General features: G+C 40.3%; 1 protein-coding gene across 2 annotated transcripts in view; it reads right to left on the bottom strand.

Moving 5' to 3' along the window:
* CSGALNACT1 (chondroitin sulfate N-acetylgalactosaminyltransferase 1) overlaps window positions 1–24,147 on the bottom strand; it is a 342,472-nt gene that overhangs the window by 161,404 nt on the left and 156,921 nt on the right. Inside the window, exon 3 of one of the 2 annotated variants that reach the window (XM_075204577.1) lies at window positions 23,789–23,876. The exons of the other annotated variant lie outside the window; for it this stretch is intronic. The gene's annotated coding sequence lies outside the window, so the exon portion shown is untranslated. The remainder of the gene's footprint in view (window positions 1–23,788; window positions 23,877–24,147) is intronic. 2 annotated transcript variants of the gene reach the window in all.

Below are 24,147 nucleotides of genomic sequence, written 5' to 3'. Positions count from 1 at the left end.
GACTTTACCTTGAGTTTTTGAAGCACTACACCCACATCTACGATCCACCGTGTTTAAAAGGGCATATTATTACAGCAACAAAAATAAACACTGCAGCTCCCTGTCATTCCTGAAAATATTTAAAAACATACTTTGCTGTTGCCCAGAGCATTCAAACACACATATAACCACTGTTTTGGTTTTTATTTAGGGATGGTGGAAGCTGTTGTTTTGCAGGTGGTGCTAAAATGTTAATAGTCAGTACATAGGAAGTGGCCAATACAGAGTGTAGAAATAAAAACAAACTTGGTCCTGAACCAGGGGGCCAGTGCTGGGCTCTCCAGCATCTGCCCCCCCAGCCCCTACCCCGTCCTTCACTATGATTGCGTGGGAAACAGGGGAGAGCTGGCAAATTTTAGCCAGGGAGGGGGAGGAGGGGGGAGTCTTAACTCAGCAGCCTATTAGGAACATTTTAAAGGAACCAAAATGCAGGTGGCCCAGTGACCCAGCCTAAGCTGGCCCACTATGTTCCGATGCCACCCTGTCCCGCAGCCCAGCCTGCCCCTGGCGGATAAGCTTTTCACTACACTCGTGTGGGTGAAGTACACTGGACACTTCACTGCACATGTGCAGTGGCTATTTTACACATTGTTTCATTTGGGAAAATCATGATGTACAGCTCTCACTGGTAATTTAATCTAGAGGAATCATAATTTGTCTGACAAACAGTATTTCAGTAGTGTGTCTCTGCTCAAGTAGTTGAGCAAGTGCAACACTCACCAAAGGCAGGTGTGCATGGCAATTCAAGGGGTGTGGTCATGTCCATTGTACCGTTGCACACCCTTAATAATGCCACCCATACACAACCCCCATCTGGTGGAATGCACTAGATATGCCCATGAGAAGGGCTAGACAGGCCCCTTGAGCAGAGGCTGTGTAAAGTGCATGAGTGTTACCTGCACAGTCTCCCTGAAATAACTTAAAAAGCAGGTAAGTATGGAACAACCTGCATGAAAAATGAACCAAGCTGCAATAAAAGCAAAAAAGCACCATAATGAAATAAGTAGTAATGTGACCATCAATTAAAAAACATCAACCTCTGGTAGTAAAAATTAAGGGAGTGTACAAAAGTTTGGGTTGTGGGAGTTTGAATGTGGTTTTACACAAGCATTGCATTTTATGAAAACTTGCTATTTCAAATGAACAAATGTGTACAATGCAGACCCATCTGCCCAGTTTATAATGCAGACCACCCGCTAATGAATAGTGAACTAACAGTTGACCAGTACAAAATTCACAGATCTATCATCTCATGACAATTACACATTACAAAGCCCCGTCTGATAACTAGTATAATTAAACAGTCCAACCTGATGAGCAATTTGCAATGCAGATCACAACCTAATAACCTAAATACAATGCTATAATACAAGGTCCCCTCTGATAACCAGAATGCAATGAAGAGCCCCTATGATGTCCAGTGTACTATGTGCAGTACCACAGGAGCTATCAGGCATGATGCACATAGTACTAAAAATAGGGCTCACATCTCATCTACTTTATTATCCTCCAAGGTGAGAAAGGAGTAATGTTTCAGGGACCACACTGCCCTCTTTATAAAAGCATCTAAATCCATCCACCCTTTCTCTGTTCTCTGCCCGGCTGTTTCAGAAGATTGAAAGACTCTCTTGGCAGCCTAAGAGAACACCCTATGGAGCAAACAAACAGGTGAACTGCCAAGAACATATAGGAATATAATTTGTGTATTATAAATGTATAATAATTTAGTTATGTCGCAAATCTATGTACTTCTTGACTACAGTACTGCAGAATATGTGGTGCAATAGCAAGCTACTTGGAATATTTCTTATTGTAAATTACACAATTGCTATTGCCTACATTACTGTGATTACATAGCACATGATGCTTTTCATGTAATGGAAATCATTAGTCACACTAAAGTAGATAAGATCTGAATGAAACAAATGCTTATCAGTAAGACGCCTGTCTGTAGCGGTGAAAAAACAATTTCTCTGTATACGTGCATCGTGGTAGCATAAAGCTACTTTACACTGTAAGTGCTGATACACGCTAATCACACGCTGATGCCTTGATATGAGGCATAATCTCTCCTAAACACTGCCACTCATTTTTTCATCTTCCTTCTACAAGAATACATTGCCTAAATATCCCTGGTTTAGGGAAACTGAGCATATTTCTATGTCATACATTCATTTCTTACACAATATACTCAAAAGTAGGCAGGTTAATGTGCTGTTGTGATTTTCTGGCCTGATATATATGTTATTCTTTCCCAGTGTACCTGTCTGGAGGTAGGGAGTACTCAACATATTGTAGCAGCTTGCTCTTACATGGAGTGTGTCACAGCTAGAGAGATACCTGAAATTTTCAAACCTGGAATATGTGCCTCATTTGTCATTGGGGCTCAGAATCTTGCATGTCGCTCTGACAGAATTTGGCATTAAGTTTTCTTTTTAAATTTCCCCTATCATTTTTATTTTATCTGGATTTCTACCACAACCAGAGATAAGTGAATGAATTGATACTGTAGTCGTTCCAGCTCTATTTGCAGATTGTAAATAAGTCAGAATTGCAAAGCAAAATAGGGACTACAAGATTGTATTACCGCAGCGTCAAAATTCATGCAAAATTCCGCCTCATCTTTATTCATCTCTAATCACCACCAGTGAGTAGAGAAGGCTTCCCCACTCAGGGGCAGATCTAGGAAATTATTATACCCCGGGCGATGTGGGGGGGATTTAGGCCCCGCCCCCTTTCCAACTTCTAAGGCTGCCGGCGGCTGCACAGTATGTGCAGGTCCGTTCAGCAGTGACAGGTGTGCTGTCCCACTGCTCTGATTGTTTTTTAAACACAAGCAGGGCAGCACACTGTCACTGCTGAACGGACCTGCACATAGTGTGTAGCTGTCGGCAGCAGGCTCCTGCTAGGGGGGGGCGATCGCCCCGATCGCCTTCCCCCTGATCCCCACTGTCCCCACTGGCCAAACCCTGCTTTAATGGTCATGGTATAATAGGATCAATATATACACTTTGGTTTAGAAGTTCCTGGGTCCCATGTTAGTGGAAGCCCCTCTGCCTGCTGGCAGTGGACATAGCACAGTCATGGACAAAAGTTTTGAGAATGACATAAATATTATTTTTCACAAAGTATGCTTCCTCAGTTTTTATTATGGCAATTTGCATGTGCTCCAGAATGTCATGAAGAGTGCTCAGATGAATTGCAATTAATTTAAAAATCCCTCTTTGCCATGACAATGAACTTTATCCCAAAAACAACATTTCCACTGCATTTCAGCCCTGCCACAAAAAGACCAGCTAACATCAGGTCAGTGATTCTCTTGTTAACACAGGTGAGAGTGTTGACGAGGACAAGGCTGGAGATCAATCTGTTATGTTGATTGAGTTAGAATAACAGACTTGAAGCCTTAAAAGGAGGGTGGTGCTTGAAATCATTGTTCTTCCTCTGTTAACCATGGTTACCTGCAAGGAAACACGTGCAGTCATCATTGCTTTGCACAAAAAGGGCTTCAAAGGCAAGGATATTGCTGCTAGTAAGATTGCATCTAAATCAACTATTTAGCGAATCATCAAGAACTTCAAGGAGAGAGGTTCAGAAGTTGTGAAGAAGGCTTCAGGGCAACCAAGAACGTCCAGCAAGCACCAGGACCATCTCCTAAAGTTAATTCAGCTGCGGGATCAGGGTACCAACAGTGCAGAGCTTGCTCAGGAATGACAGCAAGTTGGTGTGAGTGCATCTGCACGCACAGTGAGGCGAAGATTTTTAGAGGATGACCTGGTGTCAAGAAGGCCAGCAAAGAAGCTACTTCTCTCCAGGAAAAACATCAGGGACAGACTGATATTCTGCCAAAGGTACAGGGATTGGGCTGCTGAGGACTGGCGTAAAGTCATTTTCTCTAATGAATCCCCTTTCAGATTGTTTTGGGCATCTGGAAAAAAGCTTGTCTGGAGAAGGAAAGGTGAGCGCTACCATCAGTCCTGTGTCATGCCAACAGTAAAGCATCCTGAGACCATTCATGTGTGGGATTGTTTCTCAGCTGAGGGAGTGGGCACACTCACAATTTTGCCTAAGAACACAGCCATGAATAAAGAATGGTACCAAAACACGCTCCAAGAGCAACTTTTCCCAACCATCCAAGAACAGTTTGGTGACGAACAATGCCTTTTCCATTATGATTAAGCACCTTGCCATAAGGCAAAAGTGATAACTAAGTGGCCCGGGATCAAAACATCAATATTTTGGGTCCATGGCCACAAAACTATCCAGAACTTAATCCCATTGAAAACTTGGGGTCAATACTCAAGAGGTGGGTGGACAAACAAAAAACCCCCAATTCAAACTCCAAGCATTGATTAGGCAAGAACGGGTGGCCATCAGTCAGTATGGAGCCCACTTATGAAATGCTTGTAATTTTACTTCAGTATACCATAGCAACATCTGACAAAAAGGTCTGAAAACACTGAAGCAGCAAACTTTGTGAAAACCAATACTTGTGTCATTCTCAAAACTTTTGGCCATGACTGTAGTTGTACAGTTGTGAGACAGTAGTACTATTGAAAAAACTATTCTAAACAGCTGGATCCGTCCTATTTTGCACCACATAGGTCCTGAGGTTATATTGTGCCTATTAGGGAACTTCTGAGCAGGTAAGATGGCTTCCTATATATATTATGAAAACAAAAATCACATCTGAACTCTTCAGAAAGAAAAAACACAACAGTCACATTTATTACATTTTACAAGATTAATTAGCAAAAGTACACTGACCACCTTAAGGCTATGTCCAGACAGATGCCATAGACATTTCATTACCTTATACCAAGTGATTAAAGTGGACATTTAGCGTAATTTAGAAGTAGTGGAAAGGGAAATGGAAAGGGAATGTAAGTGAATGGAATATGAGAGTTTTCTAATCAAAGCAGTAGGAGAAGTGGCAGTATGGCATACCACTGTATACATCCTCCTTTTTAACCTCCTCATACCGCTTCCAGGAGCATGGAAAAAGAGGCAGTAATTGGCTCACAATATTAAAACCACTGACAAGTGAATAACATTGATTATCTCATTACAATGGCACCTGTCAAAGGGTGGGATATATTGGGCAGCAAGTGAACAGACAGTTCTTGAGGTTGGTGTGTTGGAAGCAGGAAAAATGGGCAAGCGTAAGGATCTAACAAGGGCCAAATTGTGGTGGCTAGACCACTGGGTCAGAGCATCTCCGAAACGGCAGGTCTTGTGGGGTGTTCCCAATATACAGTGGTTAGCATCTACCAAAAGTAGTCCAAGGAAGGACAACCGGTGAACCGGCAACAGGGTTATGGGCTTCCAAGGCTCATTGATACATGTAAAGAGCGAAAGCTAGCCCGTCTGGTCCAATCTCATAGAAGAGCTATTGTAGCACAAATTGCTGAAAAAGTTAATGCTGGCTATAATAGAAAGGTGTCATAACACACAGTATGGGGCAGTGTTGCTGGACACTGGTCAGAGTGCCCATGCTGACTCCTGTTCACAGCCAAATCACCTAAAATGGGCACGTGAGTGGAGGAACTGAACCATGAAGCAATGGAAGGTGGCCTGGTCTGATGAATCACGTTTTTTATTACATCATGTGAAGGCCGGGTGCGTGTGTGTCCTTTACATGAGGAAGAGATGGTACCAGGATGTACTATGAGAAGAAGGCAAGGAGGAGTAGGCAGTATGCTACTCTGGTCAATGTTTTGCTGGAAAACCTTGGGTCTTGACATTCATGTGGATGTTACTTTGACACATACCACTTACCTAAACATTGTTGCAGAATAAGTACACCCTTTTCATTGAAACAGTATTCCCTGATGGCAGTGGCTTCTTTCAGCAGCTTAATACACCTTGCCACACTGCAAAAATTGTTCAGGAATGGTTAGAAGAACATGACAAAGAGTTCAAGGTGTTGACTTGGCCTCCAAATTCCCCAGATCTCAATCTGAGAGTATCTGCGGGATGTACTGTAAAAACAAGCCTGAGCCATAGAGGCCCCACCTCGCAAATTACAGGACTTAAAGGATCTGCTGCTAATGTCTTAGTGCCAGACACCACAGGACACCTTCAGAGTGTCACAGTTGTCTATTTCTCGATCCGATTCAGAACCCTTGGGTCTAGCTGGAGCAGGACTGAAACGGAACCTAGAGGCCCTGATGATCTCTCTGCTCATCTAGAGTCCTTAGAGTAGCACAAGCAGTATAGGAGTCTAAATATCGAAGTCTGTGCCTGAGTACTGGACTGGAATCCGGCATAATAATTGACTGGAACTGTTTGTGGGAACTCAATCCCGGCTTCTGAAGCATGGCACATGGAACTGGAACCCACTAATAAAGAACTCAGATAGGAAACACACGGAAACTCAAAACAGAACAAACTGGAGACAGGGACTAGGAAATCAGAACCATGATATAAAATGGTAAACTCAGAACTGCGTGGCAACCACAGACCTGGAACCCATAGACAGATGCACGGAACTAGAAATAAGCCCTAGAGACTCAGAACCAGCCATAGCAACAGAACAGGTGATACTGGTAAAGGCACTGGTACTGCAGAATAGATACTGGATGGTGCAAAGTTCTTATGGAGGTAAGCGCTCTTGCTGAATGCAGAATATTGTAGGAAGATAAGCAGCTTGAAAGTGCAAAGTACTTGCAGAATTACAAACTCCAGGTAATTCAGGATGTTTGAAAGAAGATATGCACTTAGAATGCAGGATACGTGCAAAGTGATATGAAGTTGGTAATGCAGAATGTACAAAGATGATAATCACTTTGTAACACAGGGAATCAAGACCAGTGCAGGAACAACTGGAACCTGGAGCCAAGAAATATCCTCAGGAGAGAAGTGTGCTGTTCTGGCATTGAACAGATCTCAGCAGCAGGTTTAAATAGGGTGTACCAAACAACTATTGGCTGCACAGTTCATGTGATCACAGCTGCTGATTCTGGTTGGTCTGGAATGATCACCTGACTGCATCCAAGATGGCCATGCCCATGCAGCAGAACAAACAGTATGTGTTTGTTTACAAACAGAGATGTGATGGACAGGAATGCTGCAGGCGGCCAGGAGGGACCCGAATAGCTGTGATATGACAGCGGTGGATGTGGTAAGTGCGGCTAAGACCCTGATGTTTGACACAGAGGTTCCTGGCTCAACAGCTCAGAGCTGTTTTGATGGCATAAGGGAGACCTACATAATATTATACAGTTGAGTTTCATATTGAGGCTGATCGGTGTATGTTGCACACCTGTAAGTGACCTTTTGTAAAGAAAAACGTATACATTTTTTGTAAAATCCTATTCAAGTGACTAGTGAAGTCTTTAGGAGCAAATACACTCCCAAAAAAAACCCTCTTAATTGGCGCAGTCTTTATAACTGAGAAAACACATGGAAGTTATTAAAGTGTAAATACTATGGGTTGGTTTATTTATAGCTTATTGAACAGCATTGTATCCACAATACCATATACAGTGATTGTAACTGTTGCTATGGGGGAGGGTGGGGAGGGCCTGTGGCCTACAGAAAAAATAATTGGTGACCAATCCAAGTCTATGGGTGAATCCAGACAAAAATAATTAATAAGTCCAGTAACCCAAAGCTAATCATTCTCCTGTGAATATTGAATATATCTTCATTTTGATGTGTACATCAAAATTTTGCAATATGCTATTAATTTATATATATAAATTTCCTGTTGTCTCATTTTGAGAGCTCAGATGCCATTGGAATAACTGGGACGTGGAAACAATGAATAGTTTTGAGTTTTATATGTATCCCTCATTGCTATGGAAAAGCCACATTGAATACATTCTGGAACTTGTGGTAAAAAAAAAAGACAAACTAAGCACAAGCATTGCAGATTAGTTTTGCATTAAACTGTTAGATCTTGGTAAAAACTTCCAAAAGTACATTCCTTTTTACCATCACAAACTCAGAACTGACCTATTGAGTGCTTGTTTTCTTACACGGAAGTATTCAAGTATGTAATATGCTGTCAGTATGCTCCAAATTGAAAAAAAAAAGGCTCAGGCCTGGCTACAATTATAACCTTTTGGTCAAAAACAGACAAATGATTAAACAAACTAATTATGTTTAATTGACTTTACTTTCTAAAAATTGGATAAGCAAAAATATTACACTTTTGCAGAGATAAATGATTTATATGCAGATTTGTGCTTACTAACATAACTTGAAGTGTGTAAGGACACAGGTGTTGAAACCATAGTTCTCTAGGTACTCGGCCCTCTAGGTTCACAGATCACACAGGTAAGGAGGCAAGAGACAATAACCTCTTTTTTTATCAAATGTATACACACTAACTAATTGCAACAGTGCTCCACAAGGAGAAACTTATTCCCCCACCAAATACAAGAAAGGGTCAGTAACTTCACCAGTGTCAGCAAAAACCCAAACAAAGTCCCCAGCAGGATACCTCACAGCTCAGAGTCTCCATTTGAATAATGAAGGTGGGCGAGGGGATTCGATCAGGTTGGTCGGTCTATGTACTTGCTGATCCCGGCTGCTTGGCCAACTCTCCACTAGCTTGGTGGGACATTGGTTGTTAGTATCCCTACGGATGTAGGCTCACCAATTCCCCAGAATCTACGAGTATCTCCCTATGGAGTGATGACAAATCAGTCCCGAAGATACAGCACCCAATCTGACTTGAGCAGGTTCCTGGTTCAAATGATCTCTTCTGGCACTGATAGAAAATGACTACTCAACATCAGTCCAAACCCTTCTCCAAGGAAATTCCACAGCAACAATGTCCCTCCAAGGTTCCCTTTTAATTCCCTTCAAAATCCCCCAGTCCCAACCACCTCCCTGGGCCAACCCCCAGACCATGATCCCTTTTCATTGGTGGTTTCTGGACTTTGGGTGGTAACAAACCAGCTGCTAGCACTAGGGCTCTTCCCACAACCCTGGGCGGTGGGTGTGGGAAAATAATTATTTGATAGCAAATATGCCTTTTGTCCCTGGTGCACTGCAGGTCACAGCATGCCCAGGCTGCTATTAAGTGTTCGGGCATGCTGGTGCTTGTAGTACTACAGGAACCAGCATATCCATGACTTCCAGGGCATGCTGGCACTTGAGGAAGCACAAAAATCAGCATGTTCTGGCACCTAGGGTCCACTGGGACAAGTAGTGCACCAAGGAAAAATATAACTAAAACAGACACCAAATGTAAAAATGTAGTTTCCTTGAAATAAAAACACCCTTACACTACCCTCACTCACCCTCTTTATTGCTCACCTACATCCAGGGTCTTCATCTGTAATAAATCCAGGGATCCTTTGCAAAATAAAAAACCTTGATAGGCGACACAAGACTAGCAACAAAGAGCTCCCAACACAAATGAGGTCTTACGGACCCTATTTTACTTATAATAAATACATTTTTTTATAAGCACATTTACTATATTTTATAATCTCTTTATTTATAACAACAGGGTGTGCAAACAAGGAAGTAGCAACCACGAGACAATAAGTACCAAATACAAAAAAAGGGCATTACACAACAACATATATAAAAAGAATCAGTCACATTTGCTATATTTTAAGCAATTATTTTTTTTAATAATTCACTAATATTGAGACTCAAGACTGATGGTGTTAGAAATATTTATGAATAATAATAGAGTATAGGACTTTTGATTATGAGCTTATTGTTGATTTGGAGTCCTTTCCTGATGGAAACACTATCAATATAAGTAAATTTACATTAGGCAAATATGAAACGCACAAATGTTATTAATTCCTTACATTTGTATAATCAATAGTTTGACTAAGGTGCAAGTGATTGTGTAACAACTGTTCAATATGTTTAAAAAAAAATAATTGTCGACCTGGCAATATAATACAGGCTAAGGATTAAGTGGATTGCTATCTAAGTAAAAGGAATATTTGGTTGACCCTAGTTGCATGAATGAATTACTGGTAAGCAGAGGAATTAAGTACTTCAATACACTGGACCAGACCAGGTGGGTCATCCAATTGTTCTGCATATCATTCAGATGCAAATAGCATTTGCCTGAAACCAGGTGTACTTATAAGTAAAAAAAAACAAAAACAGTCAGCAGTGTAGAAAATGAAACTGATTGCTCCACACTGGCTTAGTGTATCCACACTTATTTATAGCTCTACAAGGGGTCTCCTATCCAGACCGCCACACATGGGCAAATCCAACTGGCTGACTACTGTGCTAAAAACCAATAGAATCAAATTTGGCATATAGTGGGCATGGAGGAAATAACTTACTACTTACACAATAGAGGTCAAAGACCTGATTCTTTAAGGAAATTAAGTCACATGACGTGACTTAATTTGTGTAAAATTGCTCCGTGCATGCTCAGAAACTGACTATACATCAGTGAACGCAACTACATGCAATTCATCTTCAAACGCAAACGCAACTTCCGACAAATAGACAATGTACAATAGGGGCGTGCCAAGATAGAGCGCACCGCACACACATCCACCCGATTCAAGCTCTGAACACCTCTGAGGTACGTGCTTTTTAGCTGTATCACTTGCACCAGCTACAGTTCATGTGCAAGTGCCGACTGATAGTGATGACGGTAGCACGTGCATGCTAGAAAACGTGTTTTTAATCAAGAGCAGCTGTAAACATGCATTGTATTTACAGTAGGCTTTTTTTCAATGTATTTTTATTAATGATTATATTATTAGAAGGTGTTAATGTATTTAATATATGTTTTTTCTGTGCTTATGGGACATATTGCACATATGCATTGTGCTTATCCTCCGTGTTGTGCCTGTCTGCACACAGCAAGTGGCGTGTAGGCAGAAATGTTTCTTCAGATTCACTTGTACATGCAAGGAATTTTTTGTCCGTTTAAAAAACCCAAAAACCTCAAATTGCATTCACTTTGCATTCCTTGAAGTATCAGACCCCATGTGTTTAATCAGGTATAGCCAGGGGTGACAAGAGGGGGGGATGAGGGGTACGGGCACTTCTGGAGCTAAGTATTTATTTATATTTGTTTTTCAAGTTTTTTTTTGGAAACTGCTTTCCTTGATCTAGCGGGTGGCGCACGAAAGGGGGGGATAAGGCGGGAAGGAGGGAGCTGACGGCTGCTACCAGTCCCCTGGCATCACACACTGTCCCACAGCCGAAGAGCTCCTAATCTCGTGAGACTAAGAGCTTCCCTGCTCACTCTCCATGATGTTCTCATCTAATGGATGTCAGCAGCTCAAGCACAGCATTACGTAAGTACAATGGTCTGGGGGGTGGAGTGATGTGGCTGGGGGGTGTGCATAAGAAATGTAATGTAATGGTTTATTACAATGTATGCATTATATACGACATGATGTGGCATGGTGAATATAATGTTTAATTGTAATGTATGTAGTATATGACATTACGTGGTTGGTGGGGCATGATAAATATAGTGTTTTACTATAATGTATGCATTATATATGGCATGATATGGCAGGGGGGCTGGCCTGATGTTGCAGGATAGGGAGTGATAAGTATAATATTTTATTATAATGTATGTATTATATGTTGTGTGATCTGTGTTTTGTTATGTACAGTGTTCTATTATTGCTCTGTTTTCCATATTTAAATTTTTCAACAGGCCCCAACATACCAGGATCCATACAATAATCCAGTACCAGGTTGTGAAAACTGCAATAACAAGTAAGTGAGAGCAACAGGGGCAAAAGCAGGATTTCTATAGAGGGGTTTCCAATTTCTTGATTTTGTAAGAAAAAAAATAATTCTCACAATAAACCTGCAACAAGCGTTATTTTTGTTGAATTATTGCAATGATCACGGTCATATTTTTACAATAGCAACAGTTACAACCAATCTAAAAATATTGACAATGACTAAAATTGACTGTAAAATGTTAGAATGAATTGTGATTTTTGTGTAAATAGGGGGGGGGGGGGGGCTAAACATGATTTATAATTTCTTTTTTAAGTATACATTGTGCTATAATTTATACTTGCACATAGCTGAAATTTCCAGTACAGACAGGGACAGATTGCCAGGGGTTATTGTACTGGCAGGAGTAAGGCTGCAATGATGGAGTATTTTGCCTCTGTGGCAACTGATAATATACTTCAGAACATACTGTGGTAGATAACATCTACATACTGCGCCTCTAGTCTCACTGTTCAATGTTCCGCTCTGTGCAGGAAACGAGTAGCTAATAACATAAGCCTCAGTTTTGGCTAAATGGAAATAAAATCTATACATATGTGTTAAAAGGATAGATTACAGGATCAGAGGGGAGAATCCTACAATCTTGATTTGCTAAATAAAATTGTTCTATATTTTGTCTCCACTTTCAAACAATGTAACTGCAATAAACAAACTTACAATAAACAAAATTTCATTAAAAGTTTCAGATTGCTAAAACATTAATTTTTGATCATTCTTTTCAGCTATAGATTATTTTTTTTACATGTCCCCAAGTGCTTCCTTAAGCAGACATTATAAATGCACATATAATCAGCTCTATTGTATCCTTTATCCGTGTAAGGTTTTGCATTTTTCTGCTTTGTATTGTTGCGCTCTCTGGCAGGGAAGGGTTTAATAAATCAACTCTAGACTGCTGTAGAGCTCTGCAGAGATATTCAGAACAATATGATGCATTCTTGCCTTGAAGCTAAAGGTCTCAAGCTAAGGAGAAAAACTACGGCAGATGTTGGCTCAGCCGCAGTGCTGTCCCTGGCTGCATCTCTGCCTCTCATGGTGTATCTCACAGATGCTCGTTTTTCATCCAAGTATTTACTTAAACACTCTGAAAAATAATTTAAGTAGAAGTATAGTAGTGTACATTAATGAATACTAAAATGTAAGTATTCAAAGAAGTCATTCACCAAATTAAATGTTTCCTCCCGTCCTCTATTAAAGAGAACCTATCAACAAGTTGTCCATTTCCTTTTTATTGCTTTATTACATAGGCACCTAATTATCATATCTAGACGATATTAAAGATTTTCTATTAGATATGAAAGATTTTTCATTGCAATAGAAAGTCTTTTCTCACCGTAAATTAACAATAACATTTTAAAGGGGCAGCTGTTTGATACTTGAGCTTCCAGTTCTACTTGATAATAGAAAAAATCTAATATTTTAATCTATTTAAATGAAGAACAAAATGCTTTATTTAAATAGACAATAATAAACAATAGTCTTCACCAGCCTGGGAGCTTTGTTAAATATGGAGTAGCCCTAAATCCAGTGAAAACTCCTTTTACAGCTGGCTAGCAGGATCACTTGATAAACTTTTATTACTAAATTGTGGTGATATTAGAATCTTTTAATCTGACACTTTGAAATGTTGATAAATATTTTCAGGCTTTATATGGCAAAAAAAAAAAAAAAAAAACAACTAAAATTGCTCAGAATAAGCTTATACTATGTAGAAAGCAGGGCACTATAGCCTTGCCAGAGATTCTTATCTAGATCAAGAACATTTCACCAATAAATCTCTAGAAAATGCACTTTTTGCCCCTTTCTCAAAAGCCGCTTTGTTACAACTATTAAGATCATCAAACCCAGAAAAAATATTGTAAAACACCTAGACAACCTAGAACACAATAAATAAAAACAACAAATGATATAATAAACCCAATTGATACATGACAATATGGGGAAATCCTGAATTTACTTCTAGCATAAAAAAACACTGCCTTCTTGAATTGGAGAAGTGAAGGCATCATAACCATACAATATGAATTTGATCCAGATTGCACACTGTACAGCTTTCAACAGTTTAAGGAGAGACTAGAACTCCTTAATAGTCAACTCTACATGTACCTACAAGTTCGCCATTATGGATTATCCATAACTCAGAACAAAACTTCCTTACCAGCCCCAGATGAACTATAATCACTAATAGGCAGGGCTTATTTGTCATTGAACGCTGAGAACGGCGTTCCGGCACCTTTTTTTTTACTTTTTTTTTTTCTCTGCGGTGCTGCTACAGTGCAGCATCGCATCTGTGTGTGTCCTGCTTCCGCTGGCCAGAAGCAGGACAGCGAGAGGTTCCGCAATCAAGCTAAGAAGAGTGAAAAGTAGTATAGAAGGTAAGTACAGAGTACAGAAAGTGGGGAGGGGGCACAGAAAGAGGGCTACAGAAAAACAAAGGGGGAGCAGAAAGAGGGCTACAGAAAAACAAAGGGGAGCAGAAAGAGGGCTACAGAAAAACAAAGGGGGAGCAGACAGAGGGCTACAGAAAATCAAAGGGGAGCAGAAAGAGGGCTACAGAAAAACAAAGGGGAGCAGAAAGAGGGCTAGAGAAAAACAAAGTGGAGCAGAAAGAGGGCTAGAGAAAAACAAAGGGGAGCTCTAAGAGGGCTACAGAAAAACGAAGGGGAGCAGAAAGAGGGCTACAGAAAAACAAAGGGGAGCAGAAAGAGGGCTACAGAAAAACAAAGGGGGAGCAGACAGAGGGCTACAGAAAATCAAAGGGGAGCAGAAAGAGGGCTACAGAAAAACAAAGGGGAGCAGAAAGAGGGCTAGAGAAAAACAAAGGGGAGCAGAAAGAGGGCTAGAGAAAAACAAAGTGGAGCAGAAAGAGGGCTAGAGAAAAACAAAGGGGAGCCCTAAGAGGGCTACAGAAAAACGAAGGGGAACAGAAAGAGGGCTACAGAAAAACAAAGGGGAGCAGAAAGAGGGCTACAGAAAAACGAAGGGGGAGCAGAAAGAGGGCTACAGAAAAATGAGGGGGCAGAAAGAGCTACAGAAAAATGAGGGGGCAGAACAAGAGGGCCACAAAAAAACAAAGTTGGTAGGCAGCAGGGGACATTTCAGTGTGTAACAGGTGAGTGATGTCCAGTTGTTTTGTATTGTTAAATCTAAAATTTTGGGCCTCCCCTCTAGGTATCCTGCGTTTACTCCTGGACAGCAGTGAAGACTGGACAGCATTCTGCTTCAGACATCAGTGCATCTGGACTGCAGCCTTGCCAGCCAGGAGGAGGTAAGAGTTATTATTTTTATTTTACAATTGTCAAGTGTGTGAAGGGCAAGAAAGGAAGTAAATTTATGCTAATATATAAATATATATATATAAATATATATATATATATATATATATATATATATATATATATATATATATATATTATATACATATATTTATATTATACATATATACATACATATTTGTTTTTATAGATTAACAAGATGTGAGTTAGCACTACTAATAGGCTTCATCATCATCAACATTTATTTATATAGCGCCAGAAAATTCCGTAGCGCTTTACAATTGGGAACAAACATTGATAAGACAATACTGGGTAATACATACAGACAGAGAGGTAAGAGAACCCTGCTCGAAAGCTTACAATCTATGGGACAATGGGAGTTAGAAACACAAGGGCATGTGCTACATCATATTGCACAATGGACCAGCTAGAATGCAAAGGTAAAAGTATTGAGCGGGCTGTGTGTGTTGCAATGTTGGTCAGAGGGTTGCTGTCTTGCGTTAGCAGTGTAGAGGATGGTAATAGGGTAATCTAGGGAAATTAAGATGGTGGTTGAGGATTATCATAACCTTGTCTGAAGAGGTGGGTTTTTAGTGAACGCTTGAAGGTTTGAAGACTAGAGGAAAGTCTTACTGTGCGAGGGAGGGAATTCCACAAAGTGGGTGCAGCCAGGAAAAAATCCTGTAACCGAGAATGGGAGGATGTGATGAGAGTGGAGGAGAGACGTAGATCTTGTGCAGAACGGAGGTGTCGAGTAGGGAGATATTTCGAGACAAGTGAGGAAATGTATGTCAGTGCAATTTTGTTGATGGCCTTGTATGTTAGTAGAAGAATTTTACATTGGATTCGTTGAAATACAGGCAGCCAATGTAGAGACTGACAGAGTGGCTCAACAAAGGAATAACGGTTAGTAAGGAAAATCAATCTAGCCACTGCGTGCAAAATAGATTGTAGGGGTTCAAGTCTGACTTTGGGAAGACCAGTAAGGAGGGAATTGCAATAGTCGATGCGGGAGATGATGAGTGCATGAATTAATGTTTTTGCAGTGTCTTGTGTCGGATATGTGCTAATAGGCTTCATTTAGAATAACAAATATAGGCTACAATAGTTATATAAAGTTTTAGTCCTAACTGGCATTACATCTACCTGGTCAATAACAGTAACCGCATGGAAAGAACATATTCCTAATATAAATGAACTACATATGTTATTAGCTCACCTTGAGAATGCAACGAAAGATGTTACAGCCATGTTACAGAATGTACATTTAAAAATAATAAATAGAGCATATGTATCACAAAGCCAATGTAAACATATGGCGGAGGATGAGATAGGGCTGTGTCGGAAATGCAAATATCCCAAATCCACAATCTGTGGAACTACAAAAAAATCTGCACATTTTGGAATAAAATTGTTGTCTTACAGCTTTAAAATGTATGCTAAAGATAGATCAAGGGGCACACATGTTCTGTTACCAGACTTGCCCACCACCAACATAAAACATATACTAACATTATAGTTGCCATAGCAAAAAAACTATCTTGAAAAAATGGATTTCTTCTTCTCCTCTACTTGTCGGAACCGCCGCTTAGTAAATATACCCCCGTATCTTTCCAACATCTCCTCTTGCCTGCCACACTCCCCATATATACTCTACTGATACATGTGCAACTTAACGTAAATTGAAAGGGCTTTGGAAGTTATATATTGTTTATGATCACTCACTAAATCAAGTTATGGTCAAGAAAAAGTTGTTTCCCATTGCACTTTTATTTTATGCTTTTATGGCTGTGTAATTCTTACACAAGGAAAAGAAAGTATAAAATGCCTAAAAGAAAACATTGTACACTGGTTTATGTCTATTTGTTATGTTCTTTATTGTATTTTAAATTATACAAAAAAAGAGTTAAAAAACACAAGTAATGCCACTATTTGACATACATACAGGCCCGGCGCTCCCATTAGGCAACGTTAGGCAGTTGCCTAGGGCGCCGGGCTCTGGAGGGCGGCACTGAAGTGGGGGACCCAGTGATAATTAAATAAATGCTAAGCCCGCCCGCCCGCCCGCTCGTTTGCCCGCTCGCCCGCCCGCTTGTTTGCCCGCTCGCCCGTCCGCTCGTTTGCCCGCTCCATCGCTATAATGCGGTGCTGCACTGTAGCAGCACCGCATTTTAAAATTTACCCGGCGCCTGGCAGCGTCGTGACGTCACGACGCACGACGCTGCCAGTGTAGAGGAGACAGAGAAAGAAGACAGAAGCGCGGAAGAAGAGAAAGGAAGGAAAATGAAGAAGTTAAGGTGAGTACAGGAAAGAGGAGGCTACAGATAACAGGAGGGGATGGGGGACGGATGCTATACATAGGGGGGAGAACGGAAGCTACAGAAAGAGGGGAATGGAAGCTACAGTAAGGAGGGAGAATGGAGGCTATACAAAGGGGGGAGAATGGGGGCTATAGAAAGGGGGGAGAATGGAGGCTATAGAAAGGGGGAGAATGGAGGCTATACAAAGGGTGAGAATGGAGGCTATACAAAGGGGGGGGAGAATGGAGGCTATACAAAGGGGGAGAATGGAGGCTATACAAAGTGGGGGGAGAATGGAGGCTATACAAAGGGGGGGAGAATGGAGGCTATACAAAGGGGGGGAGAATGGAGGCTATACAAAGGGGGAGAATGGAGGCTATACAAAGGGGGGAGAATGGAGGCTATACAAAGGGGGAGAATGGAGGCTATACAAAGGGGGAGAATGGAGGCTATACAAAGGGGGGAGAATGGAGGCTATACAAAGGGGGAGAATGGAGGCTATACAAAGGGGGGGGGAGAATGGAGGCTATACAAAGGGGGAGAATGGAGGCTATACAAAGGGGGGGAGAATGGAGGCTATACAAAGGGGGAGAATGGAGGCTATACAAAGGGGGGGGAGAATGGAGGCTATACAAAGGGGGAGAATGGAGGCTATACAAAGTGGGGGGAGAATGGAGGCTATACAATGGGGGTGAGAATGGAGGCTATACAAAGGGGGGAGAATGGAGGCTATACAAAGGGGGGGGGGGATGGAGGCACTAGAAAGGGGGGAGAATGGATGCTACAGAAAATTGGGGGGGGGAGGAGGAGGCTGGAGAAAATAGGGAACTTAGGGGATTACAATTAGAAATGTCCTTGAGTTAGAGACTATGGGGTCTTTATACTAAAATAGTGCCGTGACAAAATGCAGCGATGCATAATGAAGCACAGCTTTAATTCACTTTGCTGGGGCTACTCTAGGATAGTTAAGGAACCATTTATGTGTATTAGTATTTGCCCTCTATTTGGCTCTCCTTTGTTGCCCTCTATTAGTATAATTAATTTTACATCTGCAGAATACATTAACAAATGCAAATAAAATAGAACGGTCTAGATTATCTGTCATTTAGATTACCTTTCTGTATTTATTTGCATGTGTTAGTATATTTAATATATCATCTACAGAATACATTAATAGACAGCAACAGAGGAGAGCCAAGTAGTGGCCAAATACTAAAAAAAAAAGCCAAGTAGTGGGCAGGGGGGCATGTGAGTAAAGCTGGTGTCGCCTATGCGGCTGGCATATGTGACAAAAGCTGATGGGCAAGGGGTGACATTGTGAAAATAGCTAGTAGGCAGATGGGCATGTGTGAGTGAAGTTGGTGGGCAGAGGGGTACATGTCAGTATGTAACAGGTGAGTGATGTCATGTTTTCTTTTCTTTCATTTGTTTTGTTCTGAAGTCTAGCATTTGGAGCCTCCCCTCTAGATATCCTGTGTTTGCTCCTGGGCAGCAGTGATACCTGGACAGCATTCTGCATCAGACATCAGTGCTGCGTCAGACATCTGGACTGCATTGTAGCCAGCCAAGAGGAGGTAAGAGTTATTATTTTTAAGTGTGTTAGTGGCTGGGAAATTAGAATTTTTTTTTATTTGGGGGGTGGGGGGGGGGGGGGCGGCAACCTAGGGCTTTGCCTAGGGTGCCGGGCAACCTTGCACCGGCCCTGCATACATAGTAAAAGTTGTGTATTACTGACCTGAATAAAGCCCCTAATCCACTGGCGTAAAAAAAATCAAAAAAAAAAATAATCAAGCTTTTATTAACTTTTTTTAATGCAAGAAAAAAACTTGTAAATCGGGATGGGGAAGGGGCCTATTGGTTCCAATGACGTTATACTCATCTTTGGACCATGCCTGCACTATCTACTCACGGATTGTTGGAGCTATCCAATGACACCACATGTCATTGAATAGCTCCAATGACATGTGGTGTCATTCGAGCTATCCCAGCGCCAGTAGCTAACCAGCCTTACATATGTAAAATGGCTAAAGTGTTTATACATAACTAAATATGTCCCCCTGCTCCTGTATATAAATCAGCCAGACCACATAGTCCATTCATGCTGTGTCACATGCACACAGTGGCGAGATTCAATTTGTGGGCGGGACTAGAATGCAGCCTATGAATTTGCTAAAAAAAAAAGCGACATCACTGATGTACTGCGTGCTTAATATTCATGAAATAGTGGATTCAAGTGAACAGATAGGCTACATGCTCATGGATATTAGTTTAACCCACAAAATGGATACATTTGCTGTGTGTAGGCAACAGACTCAATGTGCACTCTCTCCCTCTCCTTTTATTTAAAATTTTTACCAGGGGATTCCAGCTGTGATCAAGTGGTGCACAGCCTATGGTGAATGTAATGTGCTAGAGAGAGAGAACGCACTCATGTACAGACAGTGGTTGTCGTGGAAAATTAGGCGGCATGGAATATGTACATTAATGGAATTTGATAGTTTACAATGAAAGCAGTAGGAGAAGTGGAAGTATAACATCCTACCGTATTCCAGCCCACTTCGACCACTGTGTATAGGTCATAATATAATGTGTTATTACAGTTCCTCCTGGCTTGTAAGTAATAAATATTTAAGAAAACAGCAAAAGCAAGAAAGATGGTAATGGAAAAGAAAAGTAGTATATCAAATAGACTCTGTATACATTTAAATGTGCTGAAAAGTCCACACATGATTATGAGTGTATTTCCTAACTATTAATATGCTGGGTTGCTACTCCACAGGGAGTGATGTCATAGTCAATTCAGCAGCGTGGGAGCAATAAAAACATAACAAAACACTGATGCTTTCTGCCACAAGCCAAAGCTCCCATAAAGGAAGGTTTCCCATGACCTGACTTTAGGAACATTACAAAGTGTTCAAATCATGTACTGCTACAGATTTTCCATTAATTAATAATGTAGGATGCAATGCAATGAGAGGTTCTGTATTCATGGAACTGTTCCACAAGCTATTTAAAACTCAGAGTGCGGTATTAAGTATCAGGAGGCAGCACAATAAGGGAAACCTGCCACAAACGCACTGCTTACAGCTGTAAATAATACAGAGCGATGTAAAGTGACATTTGAGAGTTGGTAGTCATGTTTTTGTCTTATATGGTTTAAACCCAAACAGCATCGTGGAGTGTCATAATACGAGGCTCCAGCGGGACCTCTTGCTGAACTAAATTCCCACCTTTGTAACAGGTGTGCAATTAGTAGAAGTAAAAACTGCCTGTCTACAGCAGTGGAGTGCATGTGTGGACACTGGCTGGCTGGGCTGGGGGGCATTAGCACCCCGGGCCAGACCCATAGTGGGCTAACTTGGGCTGGATCACTGGGCTATATTCATTTATTTATCGTTAAAATGTTCCTAATAGGCTGCTGAATCGAGTCTCACCTACCTAGGCTAAAGTTTGCCAGCCCTCCCCTGGTATGTGGAAGCTAGATAGTAGATGTGGCTATGTAAAACAGTAGCGATTTCATTTATGGTGTCAGTAGTGGGATAATAAACATGGAGAACATGTTCTTAGATTAAAGACCATTTTCTTATAATCAGGAATTGTGAATATAGTGTTACTTGTTACATATACCAGGATAAAGAAAAAGAGAAGTGGCACTGTGCAGCTGTCCATATAAAAAGCATAACTAGGGCGATTCAACATCTGCTATCAGCAACATCTGCTATAAATGTTTTGTTATAGAAAATGAAGGGAGGAAGAAAATAAAACTTATCAATGAATGAATGCTGTATATGATGGTTCACAAACATTAAACGTTTGGATTGATGTAATTTAACAGAGATAATAACTCGGGCAGCATTTAATTGCAAAAATGTGCTAATGAGGAATCAGCATGTTTGGGCACAGAAAAAAAGAAAATGACATATACAGCTAACATTCACTAATCAAGCTCTGTTACAAGTTGATACACCTGAACCAAGTTGTATTGTGTCCTACATAAATTAATATTGTGATGCTGGGTGTGTAAACTGTAAAGAAGTATATCTGCCATAGCATATTAATATATTGCTTCTTGGACTATGTAATTGTTCTGGGTAAGATTAACAAACTTAATATATGCAGGATTTACCTCAAAGTCAACTGCACCAGGGTAAGGAGATAAATCATACTTGCCAACTTTATGTTGGCCACGTTCAAGAATTCCTGGGGGGCAGGAGGGGTGTCTGGGCGGAGAGGGTGGGGAGTCACAAAACGCATAATTTTGGCCTGTCCCCAGTGATGTAATGCCTGTTTTGGGTCTTTTTACAGAAGCCCCGCCCCCTCCATTTCTACAATAAAACAGAATTGCAGAAATTATAAATCCATATGTGGTAATACACATATGTAAGAAGAGTCACAAGATAACACAGCATATTTTAAAGAATAGCAATCAGTTGAGAAAAAACATTTTGCAACATATAAAGACTTACATTTAGCATTATTTTTAAAACATCTTTAAAGAAGCAAAACAAAACCACCTATAAATAAATACGCTAAATCATGAAATAGGCCTACTTAAATAAGGAAAGAGCACGGAACATGAGCGCAGTTCTGACCGTACTAAGATGCTTTTCAATTTGAATGTGGGTGTAAGTACACTCTGTCTAAATGGTACTTGCATTATATGTACAGACAGACAGAGCAGAGTGTAGTATACATACAACCATATGTGCAATGTAAGGTCACATCAAAATGCAAAGAAAAAATGTAGATTATAAAATATATGAACATATCTAAACAGTATAATCATTCATAAAAATATGGTTGGTTTAAAAATATATATATATATATTTTATTTTTTTAAAATTAAATAAAGATGTTTTTAATGTTACTAACTTCCTATTGCCTGTGTAGTCCTCTATTTTTTATTACATATGTGTAGATATGAAAGTCAGCATTGAGAGAGATTACAGCATGCATGATCCTTCTTCTATGGCAACATTCTGAGACACATTCACTAATCACAGCCAGTGTAAGCAATACAATGCATGGGAAAAATAGGGGTCTGAGATATGGATGGAGGAGGAGAATTGGGTAGAAGAGTGCATCGGGGAAGAGGTAGACAGTTGAGTGCATGTAAAAGAGGGAGCTGCTGGGCAGTGAACGGTTGGGTGAAAGAGGGCTGGAAATTGCATGGTGAAGGATAAAGAGCTTTTTTTCGGTCAAAAATCAGCCTGTACAAATCTGTATGTGTGTTTCAGAGCAGAAGTAGAAACTTTTAATGTGATAGGAGTAGACATTAACAATACATTGTTGTGACACAGCTGGGCCCTAGATTTTTGAAGCATGCTTGGAGGGCCTGATAATAAAAATAATAATAAGGTTAAGTACACTGCTATAGGCAATCAATACAGTTATTTCTACTCTACACAGGGTGCAAGAGCTAAAGAAAATGGCAAATTACATGTTTACAGGGCCTCAGTAAGAGCATACTTGCCAACTCTCCCGGAATGTCCGGGAGACTACCGCATTTTGGGTGAGTCTCCCAGACTCCCGGGAGATTGTGGCAAAATCCTGCATCTGCAGAATTAGGGCCAAAATACCGCGATTCTCCGGGAATCGCAGCATTTGGGTCCAAAATGACGCAATTTTGGAGCAGCACCCCCCGCACGCCCACCTCCCCCACGCCAGCTCCCGGAAAGGAGTGGCAGAAAGTTGGTAAGTATGAGTAAGGGAGCACAAATGATAGGAAGAAGACATGCATTGTATTTGTCATATTATGCAAACAAGGAAACACTGAAGAAACCTTGTGCACAAGTACATGTTGAAGAAAGGGTTGCAAACCCAAAGCAACCAATCAGAAAATAAAAACAAACGCCCGATTGGTTGTTAAGGTTTGCAGCACCTTTTTCCATATTTTCCATAGTTACTTTTGCATTGGGTCTAAATTGTTAGGATTCTGCTAAATACTTATTATATAATATATATTATATTATATTATATAAGGCCTAACAAATTGATGACTTGTAGCACTTACTAACTGTTTCAATGAGCTATAGAAATAATGTACAATATGAAAGCAAGCAAATCTCCCTTTTATCTGTTTTAATAAATACCCTGTGATTCTTCCCGTTCAGATATAAATGTTTAATAAAATGGTAAACATTATACTTACTTTGCCTAATATTACCCAAACCAAACCCTAAATTCAATCCATTTCTGTACAACTCCTGAATCACATTTTTCAACACTTCTTTGTTAACCAACAATCAAAAATATTAAATAATTAAATGTTAATAGGTCATACTGAAGTTAGCTCTTTTGTTACAGGATTGTTAAACAGAGTGTCATACTGAGTGAAACAAAAATGTATAGAATAATATACAGTATAATACAATCAATATATGACAAACATTTAAAAATAAATGCTGCAAGTTAGAATGTACAATAGTAGTGAATGTGTTGTTTAACTAAAAAATAAATTAATCCAACCTTATATTGTGTTGTTTCAGTGATCAAAGACTTCACAATCTTTAGACTTTTGACAAATAGTGTTTCAGGACTGTAGCGAGAAACAGCGCTGCAATAAGAGTATAACAAAAATTTAATTTAAAAATCATAGATAAACCACCAAAGTTTCTGCATGCTTTAACTGTGACATAGGCATACCTCCCAAACTGTAAGGTAAATGACCAGAGGAAGAACTTTAGACTAGTGTAAAGAGATACTTATAGTTAAACTAAACATTTACAGCAAATACCATCCTCTGCCAATTTCTAGTAAAAGATTAACACGGAACATAGCCTTCTATAGAAAGCCAACACCACAAAGCACTTTCAAACTGAATAGTA

Source organism: Mixophyes fleayi, chromosome 1, assembly GCF_038048845.1.
Source record: "Mixophyes fleayi isolate aMixFle1 chromosome 1, aMixFle1.hap1, whole genome shotgun sequence".
Classification (NCBI taxonomy): domain Eukaryota; kingdom Metazoa; phylum Chordata; class Amphibia; order Anura; family Limnodynastidae; genus Mixophyes; species Mixophyes fleayi.
The sequence above is the reverse complement of the archived record's forward strand: the minus strand, read 5'-3'. Positions and strand labels throughout refer to the sequence as shown.